The sequence below is a fragment of the Stegodyphus dumicola genome, chromosome X2, assembly GCF_044657685.1.
Source record: "Stegodyphus dumicola isolate Sdum_Otavi_A_Nest chromosome X2, ASM4465768v1".
In the NCBI taxonomy this organism is placed as follows: Eukaryota; Metazoa; Arthropoda; class Arachnida; order Araneae; family Eresidae; genus Stegodyphus; species Stegodyphus dumicola.
Window position 1 is genome coordinate 17,716,457 of NC_140781.1, and position 20,800 is coordinate 17,737,256.

The 20,800-nt window shown below is 33.9% G+C and overlaps 1 protein-coding gene and 1 long non-coding RNA gene across 5 annotated transcripts in view; one reads left to right on the top strand and one right to left on the bottom strand.

Annotated features, from left to right (window-relative positions):
* Positions 1-13,224, bottom strand: part of LOC118191773 (uncharacterized) — a 478,434-nt gene extending 465,210 nt beyond the window's left edge. For all 3 annotated transcript variants that reach the window (XR_015039049.1, XR_015039050.1, XR_015039052.1), the window contains exon 1: positions 12,999-13,224. This is a non-coding gene — a long non-coding RNA (uncharacterized LOC118191773). The remainder of the gene's footprint in view (positions 1-12,998) is intronic.
* Positions 1-20,800, top strand: part of Mgat2 (alpha-1,6-mannosyl-glycoprotein 2-beta-N-acetylglucosaminyltransferase) — a 105,622-nt gene that overhangs the window by 14,455 nt on the left and 70,367 nt on the right. The window lies entirely within an intron of this gene.

Consider the following 20,800-nt stretch of genomic DNA (forward strand, 5'->3'; position numbering starts at 1 on the left):
GGCCACTCCATCTTACTTCTTATCTCCATGAGGCAGATAGCCTTCGCGTGCTTTGCGGTAATGAAATAAAAGAAACGAAACAAATTCTTAGATCAAATATAGTTCTTTTGGTTATCCTCTATGTGACCGTGTTTCCCATGCTGGTGCCATTCGATTAGATATAAGATCTTAAATTTATCTTTCAAATCATGAATTTTTAATGAATTAAGTATTATGAATGCAGTAAACAAATTTCTTAACAATTTAAGTCCTTACTTCATTTACACTAATATACTTAATTAATATTCTTAAAAACATATATAAATTATAATATATCCAAATGAAAGTTACGAATATTTGCTGCATTATTGTAATTAATACAATATATTTTGGACTCTATACATTAAACTTCTCGATACAAAATAGTTTTGTTTTCAGCTATTTAGCATTTTTTTTTTTTTTTTTTTTTTTTTTTTTTTTTTTTTTTAAGGTAAACGTAACGATCCTGGCTTTTACCTCTGATGGAATGCATATAACAGTTTAGAAATCATTAGTGTAATTGCACGTGATCTTACCCTTGCTAACCATGATGCAAACAGCTTTTAAAGCAACGAGACATAAGAGACTTTACATTGTGATTAAGTGTAAGAGTCAGTAGTAACCTTACTACTAACATTAAGAATACTGCTTAATGAACACTAAATTAATAAGCATTGGGAAAGAGCAACATTTGAATTAGAATTTGTGCGATTACAGAATGCGGTGTTCAAGAATCTTATTCAGAAATTTCCTGAAATATTCATCAGAAAAGGCATTTTTCATTTGTGGTAAACAAATATTCGACAGGAAGCAATATAAATAATCTGGAAATACTGCTTTACTACTTTAAGTACTACATAAAAATAATTCTACTGTGACTTCCCAGCTTCGAACTGAGGTATGCGGAAGATGGTTATATAGTTATCAATGGATTTCAAGTTGCTAACTCTCAAATTCAATTCACGTAGCTTCAACATCAATTATTACAAGCGAGTATATCCCTTGGGGATAGAAAAACATTTGACCTCGACACATTCTTCTGTCTTCAATAAAAGCGGGAAATGTAAAAGATTCATCCTTTATTCCCTATCAGATCACGTTCAAATTCAAGTAAGTGCTCAAATCATCACTTCAAACAGAAATTGCTAGAAACTGGTTACGATATTCCCAGCACAACAAAAAAATGCGAGAACGAAGTCGAGTCGGGAATCTTCGTTTGTCGGGAAACTTTTTTGGAAATCTTTCGGGAATTTTTTTTGATTCAAGTCGGGAATCAAAAAAATCAGGCAGCATAAATTACACAAAAATGGAAAGATCTAGATTCAGCTAAAATCCTTTGCAACTGTAGTTAATGTTCTTCTTTTATATAGTTTATTATTAGAGATTTATCATTACATAATTTTTGTTTGTTTCTAATTAACTTTATCGATATGATGTTGCACGCAAAATTCTTAAATAATTAAACTAACACATCGAAATGTTTCTCATAGTTTTATCTCAAACTTAATATCTCGTTTCTGTAGTGACGTCTGTGCCCTTAGTATTCAAACAAACTCTACTTTCCCAAAGCAGATTAAGTGTTCGAAAAGCATTGTTTATATGCTTAAATCTACTAGAATAATCCAGGGAACGAGATTCTGGAAGAAGAAACAGATCATTTATTATAAACAATAACGTAACGTAAAATAAAAGGAACTAAAGGGGTGGTAGTCTGCAGCTTCTTGCGAAGCCAGTTAACCCATTACCAGCTTGGCTATTCATAGTAACAGAAAGCAGCTCAACCACGCAGCCAACCTGGAATAAGCTGCAATGAGAAATCCAGGCATCTATCCCAATCTGAACTTAACTCTCCGGTTCAACTCCCATCCGGAGTTCCACCAAGCATGATTGTATACAAATAGCAAAATAGCGACTGCTTGTTGCACTCTCTGTTTGCGATTTTAAGCATGCATAATGCAGTATTGTCTGTCAGATGTGTTCATATTTTACGTAGACTTTTAAGGATGCTGGGATAAAAATGTTTTGAAACAAGTGAACAGAGCCATTAGGTTTGGCAATTCAAAGCTTCAGATCGTACCATTTGCTAGAAGTGCATTTGTCCAAATCCTCACTTGGCAAAAATAGACTGAACATAAGTAGACTGAACATTGAATAGACTGAACATTGCTCTAAGTCCAAATCCTCACTTGGCAAAAATAGACTGAACATAAAGGTAGAATACTTATTGCTTTTATTTCTTTCGTCCAGAAGGTTTTCATATTACATTTCGTATAACATAATTCAATTTTTACTTTTTATTGAACCTGCCTTGCGATTTAAAACTAACTTTAAGCACAAACACACAGAAATTTAACATTTAATATGCGTCTCTTGTGGATCTTTATGCACTTTTATCATTCTAAAGTGCACTTTTATCATTCCAAATACTCTTCTGTCATTCTAAAGTGCACTAAGTGAAGTAAGGATTCCTGCGCATCACACTTCCGATATGCGATATTAAGTTTGCTTATTGTGGTTATTGTCTGTGCATGCATTCAATATGCTGTGAGTAGTGATGTATTCAAAAGTGCTTTTCTTGATAAGGAAGCTATTGCTTTTAAAGTTTCATAAAAATAACGGCAAACATTTCTCAAACATAGGAAAGCTATTTGCGATAAATTTACAACTCATAATGTGAAAAATCAAGAAAAAGATATGATGCTTTTTCCCTAACTTCTGTAGTTGGTTTCATGACCTGAGAAAGTTTAAATGCGAAATTTCAGATTTCAGGAATAGAGGTGGAAGTACAGTGGGTAGAAAAAGTATTTGCACACCTACATTTTTGTTTGCAATTCATAAAAAGAAGCATTAAGAAATAAAAAAATTGGTATTGCCAAATCAGAATAAATTTAATCATCCAAAACAAACAGAAAAATTACAATAATATAAATAACAATGCTTTTTTGTAACAAAAATTAAAATATCTCGTATCAAAAAAGTATATGCACAACTGCATGAATACAAAAGAAATAAAATATATAAGCAAATTTCAAATAACTAATATTTAGTATGCATTCCTTTAGCATCTATTACTGCTTGTAATCTTGCTGACATTGATTTAATTAAATTTTCTGTAACAGTAAGATCAGTATTCTATCACTCTTCAATAAGGGCAGATTTGCTTGAAATCTTCCTTTTTCTCATTTTTAAATCCAAAGAATTTCATAAATATTCCAAAGGAGTTAAGTCTGGTGATTGTGGTGGAGTGGCATGTTTTCTGGGAACATTATAAAGCAACCACATAACGTGTTATACCGGCAGTGTGCTTGGGATCATTGTCTAGCTGAAAATAGTACGAATTACTGATACCCAATTTTATTGCACTTTGTGGCAAGTTATCTCGCAACACATCAATATAGGTTCGAGCTGTCATATTCCCATCAATGAAACACAAATTACCAACTCCTTTGCTAGCCATGCCCCCTCAAATCGTAACAGAACCTCCTCCATGTTTAACTGTAGGTAACATATTTTTGGTATGAAAAGCAGCACAAGGTTTTCTCCAAACTAATTTCCTGCCACCTGATTTAAAAATATTGAACTTACTCTCATCGGAGAATATGACATTTTTCCAGAAATCAATTGGCTTATTGATATATTCCTTAGCGAATTCAAGTCTCTTCAGTCTATTTCGTTCAGTTATGAGAGGTTTTATCCTTGGAGATCTCCCATAAATGTGTGCATCGTGCAGGACATTTCGAACACTTTGGGCAAAGATTTGAACTCCAGATGTTGAAGCGACATCGTTGGCTAAAGTAATTGCACTAATAAATGGATTTTTCGATGCTTCTCTTATGAGTTTTCACTTCATTCGCAGTGAAAGTTTCTTTGAGCGTCCAGAGCGCAAGTTATTTGATGTAGATCCTCTTTCTTTATGACGTTTTATAACATACCGAACAGTAGAGAAGCAAACATGTACTTTTTTTACCTATTTTTCGATAACTTAGGCCATTTTCACGTAGAGAAACAATTTTTTCTCGCAACGAAATCGGCAATTCAGTTTTCTTAGGTGCCATTACAGTTTGAAATCGACAATCAACTGATAACGTTTCTACAACACCTCCTTTTATAGTCGTCTTACGTACGTTATTTACTGCGGGAGGACTGTCAAATAATAGCATAAAAACTCAAATTTGCTAAAGTTGAGTTGAGTGTGCAAATACTTTTTTGACATAAGATATTTTAATATTGTTGCAAAAATATTTTTTTATTAATATTATTATATTTTTTGTAATTAATTTAAATGAATAAGCTTATTCTATGTTTTAAATGCCAATTTTTGTATTTCTTAATTCATTTTCTTATAAATTGTGAACAAAAATGTATGTGTGCAAATACTTTTTGTACCCACTGTACGTTTCAAGAAATATTTGCATGAAAATATGTAACTTACTTCTGTTAAAAGAACTGAAAGTATTCTTAAAAAAAAAAATGCAAAGTTTCCTTTACACGCTGCGTCACATTTATCACTTCATTTAGCCCTTAGTTTCTTTTCCTCCTTTTACTGCTTCCTTAGTTATATATATTTTATTTCTTATTTCTTTAGATTTATTTGTTGAGTCATAATTTCTGACTACTACTACATTATGCTCCTATACTTAGTATAGATATTAAGTTGGAGAAACAATAAAAACTTTCTTGTTTAAGCAGGGAAAAAATATTTTCAACTATTTTAATGTAAGAAATATATTAGGTAACGTATTAAGAAATTTTCTGTAATTCATTGCACATAATAAATCATTAAAGCTGGCCTTTTATAAGCTTCAGCAGTTTCAAAATACTCAAAGTATGGGTTGTTTCATCAGAGAAAGAAAATTCGATATTGTGATATAAGCTCGGTATTGTGCTTCTTGATATATTCGGTAATGTGATATATGTGTTTTCTTTAATTATAAACACAACTCATGTTACAAAGTGTTTAAAAGAGAAACGAGTTCATTTTACTTCGAATGAGTTCATTTTACTTCGAAATGATATTTTTGCACTCAAACAAGCTGTTTATTAGCGGCCGAGCATTTAAGGCAGATAGCCCCCGAGGGCTTTGCCAAATTAAATAAACCAAACCAAACTAACCCCTTAAACGAGCAACAAAGTATTATCAATTTAAGTACAAATTACAGCTGAGAAACATCATTAAACATGTCAATATTTGTTTAAGCCATTATATTTGAGATTGTAACATATTTTGCATCATCTCAGCTCTTCGTAATTAAAAATAGTTCGGTAATATTATTGATTCACATTGAAATATTAAAATATTAGGTATCTTGCTAATAGCGTGAAGGCCTTCCAAATGCCCGAAAAACTGTAGCAGCTTTATATAACATCAAATCTACGAGATTTTAGAATCGTTGTGAGGGTATATCAAGCCATGTAGGTTTAACAATTATTTTTGAAGCAACCTTACTTGTTGGATGCCATTGCAAGGTGCATAATGAGGTTTTATGAGTGTCTTATAAATCTTTACAGATCTAAGTCCTGTACGCTCAAGCTACAGTTCAGTATCCTAAAGGCAGTACTATGATCATTCAATCAATTTTTAGTAACCCTTGAATTAAGGGAAGATGGCATACTTCAGCAGAACATCAACGAGGGTACTGACGGAAAAATACACTCCCCATCATAAGAAAAACACCAGCAGACTGCACCGTACCTTTCATAAACATGCGCGGGCTTCTTCGCACTGATGTGTCCCCACCTTTCGGATGCACTTGGAAATGTTACTTGACAGATCGCGATAAAGTTATTTCTAGTCAATTTTTAAGCAGCCAGCTTTCTCCGTGTCCGTTTAACTTGATAAGCTAGGCTAGGTTATGACAAAGCATATGAAGACAGCCTGCCTAGCTGAAGAGATGCCTTTATGCAGAACTTTGTAAAGGAAATTAACTCGCATTCCCAATATACATGGGAAAACCCATAAAAACCAAACAATCAGCTGGCCTCTTCACCTGAAATCGAACCCGGGTCGAATTCCCAGTATTCAGCGGTATTAACTACTCGATCCTTGGTGGGGGCCCGCTTAATATGAAAGTAAATATTTCAACGCAAAGAAAACGTGTGAATAAAATTAGAAATAAGCTGAAAGTAAGGATTCTAACCGCTTCAATACTTTATCGATTATTAATAATATAAAATCATGAGAATCAAAGATGATCACCTTTGTTTTTGAGTAGTGATAAAAACTGTAGTGTTCAATTTTTAAATTACATAGCGGAAGCTGGCATATTAAGACAGAGAAGGGCTTATAAAACTAGCAAGATTTTCGAGAATATGGCGCAAGACGAACTTTCAGTAAATAAACTAGTTTTCTGTCTTTAGTAGATCTTTCTTAAAGTCAAGCAGATATCAGTTACGGCTCAGCCTGTGCATGACAGAACAGTTTGCAAGTTATAAATTCGCTTCGAATTCTTCGCTATTTCTTCCCAGCAGGCATTTACAGTTATTTCTTCCTTTAATACGAACACTTTGCTTACTTGCCAAAGATATATGATTTTGCTCGAATTTCTTAGCCGTGATCAGCTTCCATTCCACTAGACTATTGCACACCCATACAAGCTATTGTACACCCATACACTGGTTTTACTAATGCAGACAACACCCATACAGCCATGTTCAAATATTTTCTGTGATCCTCTAGCGTTATGAATGGCTGATCTATTCGCAGCACGAAGTATATTTTTTGGCCTCCGAATTGATTATTGCGCTTGTCCTTAATTTGAAATCATTCTGAACAATCATTAGAGCTGGCTGTACAAAGATTTTACTGAAAAAAGTTGTGGCCAAGATAAAGTTTTCTGAGATGAGGTCGAGACTGATATGCTCCTGTTGCCAAAATGCGGAAATGTAGTTCTAAATTGAAAGCTATTGACTGCACAAGAGAAAAACAGATGAAGGTTAATAATCCAGAATTACTTTTTCAATAAACCTCTGTGTGGGGAATAAAACTAAATGTAAAATTAATGAGAAATGTTTCAGTTACAAGTTCTAAGCAAGTAAATTACGAATTTCCTTCTCCTGATAAATAGTACTGGTTTTCCCAGACTTCAACGGTTTTTTTCTTCAATTCGTGTCTTTTTACATTGCTGTTACTGACATTAATTAAAGTTGAAAAATAATGAAGATTTAACTTACTTATGCTGAAAATGCAGCACCACTCCTGTCATTCCTGCTTTTATAATTAAACAATAGAATTTCTGATTAAAACTCCAAAAGACGTGAAATTTGCATTTTCAAAATTTTAGCATCACATAAAGTCCCAAATTCAGCATATTTATTAGCTGCTGAATTTTGAAGCATCTCTGCTTAAAAATAAAGTGATCCAATGTAATTCGATGGTCAACATATCATCCATCAACATTTCCTGCAAAATTGTTCAATAATATTTCATTATTAATCGGTTCAATAACATAATATATTTAACTATGCTTTTTAATATTATGTGTACTGTTCAATAATATACATTATTAATCTGCTCTCGTGCCAAACTATTGCTTTCGACTTTGGCAGCAAAATGTATTTCCCACTATATTGACTAAAAATGTGCAACATCTGTCTTGCAATATGAGAATTTGAGAAAGCTGATTGTACAAAGTGTTCAAAGGTATGTCTGTGCGCATCCATTTTATCTATGAAAGGAAGGTGGTAGACAGTTCCCATTAGATTAGCCTCTAGTAAAGCGGACATACCCGATCGAATCAAAGACAGCACCCTCTAGTTGGAAATAAAGGAAGTTTCGAATCTGTTTCCACAACAATGTAAGATAAAAGAGAATAGTCAGTTATGAAGAAAGAAAGGAAAATTACCTCTATACTCGGGTTTGGAATTTTGAAAGTGCATATCAAGACAGCATCTGTAGTATTATTTGAGTGGCCGAAATGCAGGCGTTATTAGCTGTGTATATCATAAAGTATATCACTAGCAGTATTATCAGATATATAAATCACCTCAAAGCTCCTTATCACTTGCTGTTCATTCGATCAGTATAGTTTGATGAGAATTCTTTGTGGAAATATAAGCGCACTGCCAGAGGTGCTCAAGTCGTGTGCTAAACATTCCCCGTCCGATTTACATCCAGCTGAGGGAACTAATTCCATTAAAATATGCCACCTTAAAAGATGCGAGTAGCAAGCGCAGTGTCATTGATACGGCACACTTCGACTTTCTGGTATGCGAATTAAGATCTCAACGAGTGTAGGAAGCTTATATTAAGCATAAGCATCGTCACGTATGTCACAAGTTCCATTAAATATCGCAGAAGTTCATCTATGATCATATTCATCTCAAGGTAGTGCATTTCATTAGTAATTTATATTAAATAACGCACAATTTGTAAGTAGTGGCCGCTAGTGAATTTCTGGGCAAAGACTTCTTCAATCTCACTTCATGCAAAAGTTAAATTTAAAAACTCTTTCAAAAGGGTGTTGTAATAGCTTTTATTTATTTTATTAGTCGGTATGCCCATTTCATTAGAAGTCTAGGTTCATTCATTCTGAAACAAAAGGAGGGTGTATGGGTTTTCAAATCTTTCACCTATTATGTAGAGTGGAGCCATAGAAATATACTATAAATTTAAGCTCCTTATAGAAGATATAAATCACAGTTTTTTTGTTACATATGTAAATTTACGAAGCTAATAACCGTGCGTTTAGTAACAAAATGTTTTGTTAATAGCATGCTGAAGTTACTCCATTACGTGTTTAAAAATAACTGAATTTACTCCTCTCACGGAAAATAAGAATATTTAAAAGAAATAACAGATAAAAGTACTAATGGCATAGTAAAAAATAAAGTAAGATACATTTGGACGGCAGTCAACAAGATTAAAAAAGTTTTTCAAAAAGTAAAGTTAAATCTTTGTAACAAGAGAATTATTCTTTCTTCTAGCTGCTATTTATAAATCACAAGGAACAACTTTTGAAAACGTAGGTTTCAAAATGGATTCACATATAATCCAATCTGTAGAGTGCGGCAAGCTTCAAGGTAACGTCGACAAACGGAAGTCATTAAGAATAAATATATCACTTCGCAGTCTTGCAGCAGTATTGTCTGATATACAGGAAACACAAGCGACTAAAATGAATTCAGTAACTCAACTATTTGCTTCAAACCGTTTAAATAAGGATGTTGGCAATTTGCCTTTTTTACCTTAGTATTTTAGCAGAATTTTACTAAGTTTTATACACAGATAAGGGCTTCATATATCATAAACCTTTTAGGAAAAAAAAGAGAAAAAATATAAACTTCGAGATTATGCTAAACTAAGCTAAAAAGCTTTCTAATGTGTGGCTAGTGGTACAAATTAAATAGTGGCATTTATTTGCTAAGCAGAATAAAGCAATCGGAGAAAATCAATGTGTAAGTAACAAATTCTCAGTTATGGAGTTTGCAACAATATGTTTTAGGATCATACGGTGTCTATATATATTCTGTGTAATGATAATTCTGTGGTCTTTGTCAAAAAGCAACTAAATGAATTATCAGCAGTGTCATGCTTCTGAATTACATCTGGATGAAATGCAAAAGAAAGTATTTATAGAAACTCTCTTTTAAATTTAAATTTAAAATAGTTAAATGGGAAAATTAATGCAAAATTTTAAGTATTTTTAAAAATTTTAAGACATTTTACGAGCCAGTTATCAAGTTATAATCTGCTCCAGAGCAACTCAAATGAAAATATGTACACAATATACAAAAAAAAAAAAAAAAAAAAAAAAAAGAAAGAAAGGCAATATGTCACAATTTTGGAACAAAAGAAAGAAAAATTTTTTGATTAATTTTTTTAATTAGTAGTTAGGAATACCAAATGAGTATCATATCTACAAGTACTAAGAATAAGATAAATAGCGAAACTAAAATTATAAATAAATAAAGTTTAAGAGAAAACATTGTAGAATCCGCATGCACTAAAGCAGTGGTGTCCAACCTTTGGCCTCTCGCGAGCAAATTTTGGCCTATTGCGAGCACATTTCCAAAACATCAACATTTTTGTTAAACATATTTCCAGTCTTATGTGATACATCTTAAATATTAATTTCGGCAAATGGTTTTGAGATGAATAATAATATTGGTTGAACTTTATGGAAATCAGAGAAGCAGAGTTCAAAATTATTTTTCAGTGCACATAGGTTTTTCCAAATATTCTGTTTCAATTGCCTTGTGGTTATTAATATGGCTTGATAAATTCTGAAAATGGCTGAAATTTTTTTCTTTCATCTGATATATCCACAAATTTTACTTTATCTGAAAAGCAGTTACAGTCCCAGTCAATTGAAAAAGGGTTTTTTTCTTTTCTCTGGAGATCTTCATTCAATTTGTTCAGTTTAGCTGTTATATCCATGAGAAAATACAGATCGGATAACCAATTATTATCGTCCAAATCTTTATAACTTTCGTTTCCGGATTCCAAAAACTGCTTTACTAGTGAAAGAAGTTCTACAAATCGTTGAAGTACTTTTCCTCTGCTGAACCATGTAACATTGGAATGAAGCAATAAGATTCCATGTTCGCTATAAAGTTCATCAGTCAGCAATCAATTATTTTATAACGTCTTGCGAGATATCTCTTATGAATATAAATGCTTACTATATTTTAACATTTAAGAAATATAAAAGAATGCTTATTTTTTAATATTTTTTGTTCATAGTACTTAATCGGGCTGGCAAGCACATACAAAACGATCGACGAGCACAAGGTTGGGCGCCGCTGACCTAAAGAACTAATGAACCTCTGTCCATCATTCACATGTGACGACGTACTTTTTTTCACTCTTGTAGATGATGCATAAGTTGTTTGGAAGCTTAAAAGACAAAACGGTACTATTCGGTTTTGAGGGCCGTAAAAAATCGCCAAACTATTGTTGATGCCAATGCTGCCAAAAATAATTGCGGAAACCCTAATAATTGCGGCAAGAAAGGAAGTATAATAGTAAATAACTATTTAAGATTGATGTTTTAATTTAGATGAAAGGTTAATTTGATATAATACATTTTTATTATTATAATTTATATGAAAAAGGCTAAACATGACTGAATGGAAGCATAAGAGTAAATAACTATTTCTGATCATTATTATAATTTATATAAAAATTGCTAAACATAACTGAATGGATGCCTGCATCGCTATTTCGCTACCGACTTATCGCTAAAGCATAATTTCATCTCGTTGGTTGTTCAAATGTAATTTTCTATATTGAATGATGCCTTTTCTTTGAAAATATTCAGGCCCACCAACTGCCGAGCGGTAAAGTCGCTGAACACTGGTAGTTCGGTCAGAGGTTCGAATCCCGAGAACGAGCTGGCTGCATGGGTGTTATCGTGGTTTTCCCCATGTGTAACGTGTATACGAGACAGTTTCCCTTAGAAAGTCTTAAGAAATATAGAACTATATAAACTTACGCCTATCTGAAATCAGCGCGCACGCTAGATTTGGCGCGCTGTTAAATGGGCGCGTTTGCTAGATTTGGCGCTTTTGCGCATACATTTTCGCTGCAATTTTTTTACAGCCCTCGAAACCGAATAGTACCGACAAAACTTATTTCCATTTCGCTGTTTTTACTGTCTTTTATAAAAGCGTTTTGATTTCGTATTTTAATATCCATTACAGGCCGAGCGGTAATGTTGCTGAACGCCGGTTGTTCGACTTGAGCTCAAATCCCGACTAACGGGCTAGCTACATGGGCCAACGACTTCATATAAAAGGTAGACGGCTCACCCACAGAGAATTCGTCTGTTAGGGTGTCTCCAACATATACCACGTGGCTAATGCTCTTGGCGCTCTTGGGGAGTGATAGCTTAGGCTGTTCATCGCCAGTTTGGCCCGCTTATGTTATGGCAGATAGTGCTTTTTGTTTCCGTCTGATAGCAGTCAGCAGACAACGGCCTCGAATTAGGTTGTTCGATTTTTTACAATTATATTTAGATATAACTTAACCCCTTTTTTCCTGAATATTTTATCTATATTTTTAATAATCGCTTTAAATTATTTGCACCATTGTTTAAGATGTTCAGGTTAAATAATTTTAGGAAGAAAATCTAAAATAAATAATAAAAAAATTGAGATGGAAACTTTAATTTTGAATAACGTTAAAAAGTTAATTGCACTACTGTTATAATATTTGAGAAGGTAAATAAATCTCGTTTAATTTTAATGCATTGCATCCTAAAGAGAAAAAGAAAATCACATTGAATTATATGTATTTATGCCATTGATTGCCTCTCTTTTCTTGAGATTATATTACTAGTTTATTATTCTATATTACTTGAGATTATATTATTAGGATCAAAACGATATTACTGTTAAAAATTCTCTCACTCTCCTTTTTTTTTTAATTATTTTTAATTTATGGTAAGTTTTTCACGTCACATTTTTTCAATTATAATAAATTTCTAACAGCATCGTAGATGAGACAGAATTATAATCCAGATTATTTTTACTTTAATTGATTTTATAGAAAATAAAGCATTGAGCTTTATAAAAGTAATCCGATTTTTAAAATAATGCTGATGTTTAACTTTATGTTCAATGTTGCATGAATCAAGATCTTCAGCTTTTTTTTTAACAAAGTAAATATATCGCACAATCTTTTCTCAATAATTTAATGCTAATAATAGCATTTTTCTTTTTTTTATCGAAGGCAGTAATTGTTTATGAAATCAAAACGCGTACGACTTGGCGAAAAAAGGTTAACACCAATTGGCGCAGCTTTCTATTTCAACGGAATACACGGAAAAAACATAAAATTCAATTATTTGTCAAGGGTGATTCCAGTGAATAGTGTCACAGTATTTAATACATTTTGATGCTAATACTACATGCTGAAAATGTCATATATGGCGGCAATTTTTTTATACAATATGGCTGAAACTTTCCAACCAATTCAACAGAGATAGTAAAATGACAAAAATACTGAAAATAAAATAATAAATCATGCAGTTTTAACTTACCTATGAAAGGTTACAAGTCCTCCTTTCACGAAACTTTCTTTACATCCGTAGGCGCTGCAGCAAATAACCATTTTTACTTAAATTTTATATGACCAAGCAGAGCAGCAGTCTTTCGCCCCATAGAAAGCAATGTAAAGTATTTCCGGACTTTCGGAATTCGCGCAGCAGTCACGTGACACTAATGTTGGAACCGGTTGAAGGTTGCAATACGCTCTCTACCAGTATACTATCTCGTTGACATGGACGCTTTCGTTGTTTTCTCCTTGTGTAACGAGAATACAAGCCAGTTTTCTCTAGAAAGTTCTACTTGAAAGCATCCATCCCTTTAGCAGATAGCCTTCGCAGGTTTTGCCATAACCAAATAAATCAAAGCTATTTTATTTTAGATTATAGTTAAGTTTAAGTTATTTTAAATTGGTAATTTTTAGTACCCCTTTTCTAAAATTATGGGCACTGTACTGAAACCATTATCTTTTTGGCTTTTTAACTATTTCCGTTTATTCTGAAGTTTTATATTAAAATTTCAATTTTATAGATTTCATTTTTAACTCCAACTTTTACATTTTACTTTGCTTTTCAACAATATTTTCTTTCTGCTGGTTATTTGGCCCAATATTTAGTCCCCTAATTTGGTTTGCACTATTTGTTATTTCCTTTTTAAATGCAGGTAGAAATTTAATTTTTGGAAATTTAAGTTGTTTTCCTATTTATAAAGCTTAGGCAAATTTTCCTTTTCGTTAGTTTGGTCACTCCAACTGTTTATTGTTAGTAACTTGTGGTATTTCAAGCTGCTAATTTAAGAAAATTGTTTTTAATTAAAATAATTTTACTCCCTATGTTCACAATTTATTGTATATCATTTTTACTTTTATCCCCCCCCGAGGCACTCTTCATCAAAATTACGGACGGAACTGATCTAAATCGCACTGTCACCTGTAAGGTGCTCAAGGCTGTTGCCAACGACAGACGTAAACTTACGCTTCTTGCCACGAGGATTTTCGTGGGCTTGGGCTGACTGTAGATCAGACAATAGCAACAACAGCAACTTTCTTATGCCAAGTAAAGGATGTATTTAATCGCGAAAAATTTCGGGTAGCATATTTCAAAAGAAATATCTATTTCACCCGTCCGGAATCTATTTGGACAATTCTTTTGTATGACGTACGTACGTACGGACAAAATAAACACTTTTTTTTTCCAAAACGGATTGTAAAAAGGATTTTTTGTAACGTCTGTACGTATGAATGAATGACTGTATGTATGTATCTCGCATAACTCAAAAACGATTAGCCGTAGAATGTTGAAATTTTGTATATGAGTCTTCATAACATCTAGTCGTTCCTTTTTATTACAATCAGCAGAATAAAAAATATGCATATATATATATAGAGAGAGAGAGAGAGGGAATTTAGCAAAAGTGTACTCATAAAAACAACAACTTAGAAGAAACAGCATTAAATTACCTAACAGCTGAAAACCAAACAAGAATCTGTTTTTAAGAAAACGTTTATATTAAGACACAATAACACGCCGAATAAGCACTAATTCAGAAGTCAAACAACAAAAATTTTTGTTGTTTGACTTCTGAATTAACGTTTATATCTTACACTGAGTTCTCCCCTTTTACGGCATAGGAGTGGTTATAGGGATGAGACGATGAGACACTTTTATTAATCCAAAGTTCGATCCGAATTCGAATCCTAGTGGAAATGGCCGACTAAATTTCCTTTTTTTCTTTTTCACGTTTTTCATCATGTGTAAATTCAATACAAACTTGTTTCCTTTAGAAAATCCGAGCCCACCAGCGGCCGAGCGATAAAGTGGCTGAGCACTGGTAGTTCGGTCCAAAGTTCGAATCCCGTGAACGGGCTGGCTGCATGGGTGTTTTCGTGGTTTTTCCCATGTGCAACGTATATACGAGCCATGTTCCCTTAGAAAGGCCTCCACGAAGGCATCCCTACCCTTAGGCAGATAGATTTAGTGTGCTTTGCCATAATTAAATACACCACTACACCACACCTTTAGAAAATCCTCTCCTAAGGCGTCCCTGCCTTGGCAAATAACACACGAGTGCTTAATTGAAATCAGCCAACCATCTCTTTTTACATTTTGCGAAAAATGGACCTTGTATTATACATTTTACAATTTTTAAGTAGCAGTTAAAAAACACATTTATACTAAATGTAAATACGGATACTTTTTATATGAAATAGCCGCCCAGTCGGTATAGTGATCAGGGAAGCTGACTGCGATGCCGAAGTGTCTGGGTTCGAACCCCGGAGAAGGCATGGATGTAACTGTCCGTCCCCTTCATAGGAAAGGCAATGGTGGTTCACTTATTAGGTGCCTCCATAATAACGAGACCACCACATCTGGCCTTGTATAGATTAATGAACTGGGTTACATTTGCAATTGTTCACAATCTGCCATTGATATATATATATATGAAATTTACATTTTGAGAGATGAAATTTCGTTGCTTCAGTAGTTTCTAAGCAGATAATTGTCACTTTCAAGATTTCATTTTATAAAAATTTTTAAGAAACTTCAGTTTGAAAGTGACTTAGAAAGGAAAGTTGTAATAGCTCATTTTAATTTTGTAAAAGGTTATTTTTAAGTTAAGTTACTTTCCTATCAAGCGTCGTTTCATTTTCCCTGTCTTAACCTTCATTAATTTTAGTTTATCTTTGATTTAATCCAAAAGTGTTGGCTTCAGTGAGCACAAGTTGGTGTCTTCTGTTAAAGAATTAATAAAAAGGACCTTTAAACCCTTTCCCTGACTCTGTGGTATTTATAAAACAGTGAAAAGTCACTAGCTGTTTCTTCAGAGTTCTGGTCTAATTGCATACTTCCTAAGAGGACCAGACCTATAAAGTGGTTAAGTTTCTCAGCTTAACCTCTTCGTCGTCCGTAACGCGTCTAACGCGTTCAAGTGAAACTTCTGCAGGGCGGCCGTAACGCGCTTCAAGCGTTCTTCAAAATGGGAGGATGGGACCACCTGGATCAGATGTTATCAAATTATCCTGCTGTTAGAAATAAGCAGAGATATTATTACTTTTCCATTATGCTTTATTTCCTTAATAATTTTACTTAATATTCATTGACATTCATCCACTACGAAAGTTATGTGTGGAAAGTTATGATGTACAGAGAAAACAACATAACAGAAGGCCGCTGGGGAGAAATTTTCGTGGACAGGAGAGGACGGCGAAAGGGTTAAAAAACTTCATTTAAAAAGTGACTTAGTGTAAATGGAAAGAATAAACTGCATAATAAATCAATCATTAATATTCATGGTTTGATCAAAATCGTACATGTGCAGAAATCCACAAGATCACTTTTATTCTTCGAAGTGAACATTGAAATAATTTTAAACATCAAGAAAGTTCCTTATCACAAAATTTCTTTTACTTTTTATTGATAGAAATTTCTGTGTTCAATATGTTTAATTTGTATAAAAATATTTTTTCTAAATTTTCATCGATTTAATCTAAGATAAAATTCTGGTCAAATTTTGCTTTGCCTGTAAAAAATTACTTTATTTCTTCAATGATGTATTCATTCTTGTTCGATATAATATACTTCCCCGTTTTATAACAAAGCTCGTCGTTACATTTGACAAAACAAAGTGACATGAAGCCAAACAAAATTGAATATAAAAAAATGAAACTCTTAAAATATTCTGTGTCGTAAGACATTTTTGAGTGGTAATGAGAAGAAAAAGAATTTTCCCTTATTTATGCTGAATTACTAAATGCAGAATCTGCTTTAATTTCTTTCATCTTTGATAATAATTTCTAGCATGATAATGCTAATTTAACACTGAAAATTTGTAAGGGGTAGTTTAGCTAGATATACATCAGTCACTAAATAAAAGTTATTATTATGTAGGATTCGTTTTGAATTGTTTATTAGTGCTCTTGCAATCCAAAGTTACATTTTTTGTTTTCATCTTTAAAAAATAAAATATTTTGGCTCCTTGGGAGATCCAACACCATAAAATGAAGCTGGTACGTAACGAAACTGCATTTCTCGTCTCAAAACATAAACATCTAAATTTCTATATTGGTAGCAAAATTGTTAAATTCGAAGCTAATAAGTGTAACAACCTCATTAACAATACAGGAAATGGTGGCAACAGCTGCTATTTTTCACATGTGTTACCATTTCTTTCAGATAACAGGTAGAGTCATTTCATTCTACCTCTACTCTGATCAGTGTACTCTCATTCGAATCGAAAATGACTTACCCCAAAAAGACACTACGCTGACGTTTCCGTAGTTGCATCAAGATAAATAAGGTTCCAACCTATGTTTGAAACAACTTCACTGCCATAAGAAAGCAACTATTTTCATTATAGCAACGTTTTGGATTTGTAAAAAGGCTCTAAGGCAAAACGAAAAAAAATCTTCATGAAAAATCGTAAAAAATTCGAAAAGTAGATGTTTTGGAAAGTATAAAATTTTCTTCGCTAAATTCCATTTATCATATAAATAATCTCCATGTATAAGTTCAATTTCCATTTGCACATGAAATTTGAAATTCTCCGTTCATGAATTTCAAATTATTCCAAGATTTCCCAGTGAAGCCAATAAATTAGTTATGAAACCCATGTAGTGAACTCGTTAGACTTTTAAAGTATGAAACAGAAACATAAATTGGCCTTCTTCCGAGCTAGGAACGTTGGCTTTTCATTTCTTTGCTGGACTTGCTAAACACTTACACCGAGAAAACAAGGAAGGGAAGTTGTCATAATTCCTTACGTCATTTGTTATAAATTAGTTCTGTGGTTAGCATAAATCTTTTTAAGTACTATATAAAACTTCTTGGAGAAAGAAACCGAATTTGTGCATAATCTTATTCAGAATCTAAGCACTGTTTAATTTGAGAAATTTTCTGAAAGTTTCTGCTTCAGTTAAAAAAAGTTTGTTTAAATTCTGTGCATCCAAGATTGAGCTACTGTTTGAAGTAGTGCCTCCCCACGGAACAGAGACGCCTTCCTGCAAAGTTATATTTCAGCGCCAGTTTCAAACGTATATAAGATATAAATTTGCGCGTATAAAAATAGAGCATCTCAATGATAAAAAAATCACAGTCCCATATTCTAAACTTTGGACATTATGTCATTCATTACATACTTTATAAGGTATTTCTCCCACCTTCTTAGAGAGCCTTCGTGGTGTAGTGTCAGCACGCTCGACGCGTATTCGAGAGGTCCGTGGTTCGATTACCGGCGAAGCGAAGGCATTGCTAATTTTTCAATCTCTCTTGCTTTAAAAAATAACTTAATGTCTCTACAGTTGCGCCCGAAATAAAAGGGTGGTGGATGGCGATTCTCCTCACCGAGGATTTGGCGGTTGGGTCCTTTATAAAACCCCAGTCGCCCTTTAAAAGGGGGAGTATATAAGGTATTTCTCCTGCCTTCTTCGCATGTCTTCGTGGTGTGGTGTCTGCACGTTGGACGCGTATTCCAGAGGTCCGCGGTTCGATTCCCGGCGAAGGCGTTGCTAATTTTTCATCACTCCTGTCTCCAAAATACCTAATGTCTCTGCAACTTATTTTCCTAGTTTTAGCAGCAACAAAACTTCTAATTAGATGTTTTATATATTGATAATCTGTAATATTATTTTCTCTTGATATCTTCGGTAATCCGATAGGATTTTATTCAAACATTGTTGATCGCAAAAAGTCTTTTATAAATTTTATTTCGAAAATCTTTTTGCCTTAAAAGAAACATATACAGAATAATATAGTATGTAATATATGACAGCATTTGAAAATGTTGAAACACCCTAGGTAAATTTATTAGAGTTAATGTCATAAAAGGCAGTATCGGCAATTTTACCATTTGCAATTGCATGTATATGCGAAGCTGGACTCAGCTTGTGTGTCAACAAAAATAAATACTGCAAACAGACTTGATGCCGAAACTGACATGAGAATTCAATTTTCATGCGTAAAGCCCGATGTTAAGTATATTTGCTATAATAACAGCAGTACCTCAGAAGAATCGGAATCGTCACTTAAATTCGGTACGTACCACCGAAAGGTATTGACCGATAAATCAAAGGTGCCCTTAGGCCGTTCGCAGTTGTTTTCTGTAAATCAAAGGGTGTTTCTTAACACCACCGCCATGAAGACGAAAATACTGATGGCCTGAGGCCGCAACAGTGTCGTGAATGGGAGCAAGGTAAGGATGAGAGGCTAAGTTCATACAAAATCATGCGTAAAGCAGTATATCAAAATACCAGCGTAAAGCAGGCTCGAAGACCTGAGGTCGATGAGCAACTTCTTAATCATCAGATTCGGCTATTTTTATCAGCAGCATGGCCGCATTAAAACCTGCAATTAGTTTTTCAGCTGTAGTTTTTGCAGCTTTGATCTTCTCTATTTGGGAAATTACTGTACTCAGGAAACTGGATACTTTCTTGTCACCAAGCCCTTCCAAAGCTTCACTAGAAATTTTTGGTGGAGGTTTGATTTTACCCTTCAATTTCTCACTGTACCGGGCTCCTACATGCTTCTTTTGCTTATCATTTTCATCAATTTTGACCAGCTCTGGGAAATCTGCATCGGCTGGGGGTGCAATAATCTTCTTTGGTGGGGCTCTCCTTGCTTCAAACTTTTTCTTATATTCTTTACAGCCACGATAGCTGCAGACGTGAGATTCTCCACAGAAAATACAAGTCGGCTTATCTTCATTCTTGAGCGTGCATTGGTTGCTTCTGTGATTTTTGCCGCACTTACAACAGCGAACCATGTTATTACATAGATGTTGCGAGTGGCCCCACTCCTGGCATCTATAGCACTGAGTGGGGCGTTTCTTCGGAGAGTAATCCTCAATCTTTACGTTCACGCTGAACATACAGTTCAGATTGTGAATGGTGAATCCTGCTTTGTTTTTCTCTAACTCGAGTAGGTAAATCGGCAGTTTTTCTTGATTGTTTCTCCTTGACCGTTGGAACTGTCTAACTTTCTTGATTGGAAAGTCTCTACGCTTCAGATCCTGAAAGATCGCTTCTTCTGTGATTTTATCAGGTAAGTTTTTCAAAACCACCCGAATAGGCTTTTCGAAGTTCATTAGAAAGTATGGAAGGGAGTGCCTCTTCTTTTGCAGCAAGCTGGTGGCATTTCTGTAGTCATCGATGGTCTTAGCCTTTAGGAACATTGTTTTCGTCTTCATTTCTGCCTCGAATTCATCTTTACATACGCTTAGCAAGATTTCTTCCAATTTCAACCAATCCATAACAGCAGTACCTCTCATCTCCTTAAAATTAAAATGTAAAAATCCTGTTTGAATGCTTTATTTTAATAGTTCTTGGGTTAATTTTGAAATTTACATTGTGAACGAAAAAAAAATTGAATTAATTGTCACATTTAAATGCAGAATGTACAATTTACAGAATGTTACATGAAAATCATACCATTGAAGCAAGCCAAGGGTTCCATGAAAAAATAGACATCAGAAATGGTTCCAGTTATCAAAAATATTAAGAAACGCTGGAATAGGGTCTATCTGCTAAAGGAAGACATAGTGTAGAGACATTAGCTTATTTCGGAATCAGGAGAGATGAAAAATAAGCAACGTCTTCGCCGAAACTCGAACCACGGTACTCTTAAATACGCGCCGAGCGTGCTGACCAGTACACTACGAAGGCATGCTAAGAAGGCGGTAGCATATAGTACCTCCATGGCGGTAGTATATAGTACCTTATAATAGTACCTCCATAGCGACTTCGGAGCACAAGGTAGCCTGCAGGCATCTAGATCTGGCGACTAACAGAGATTATTAAGAAGAGTTG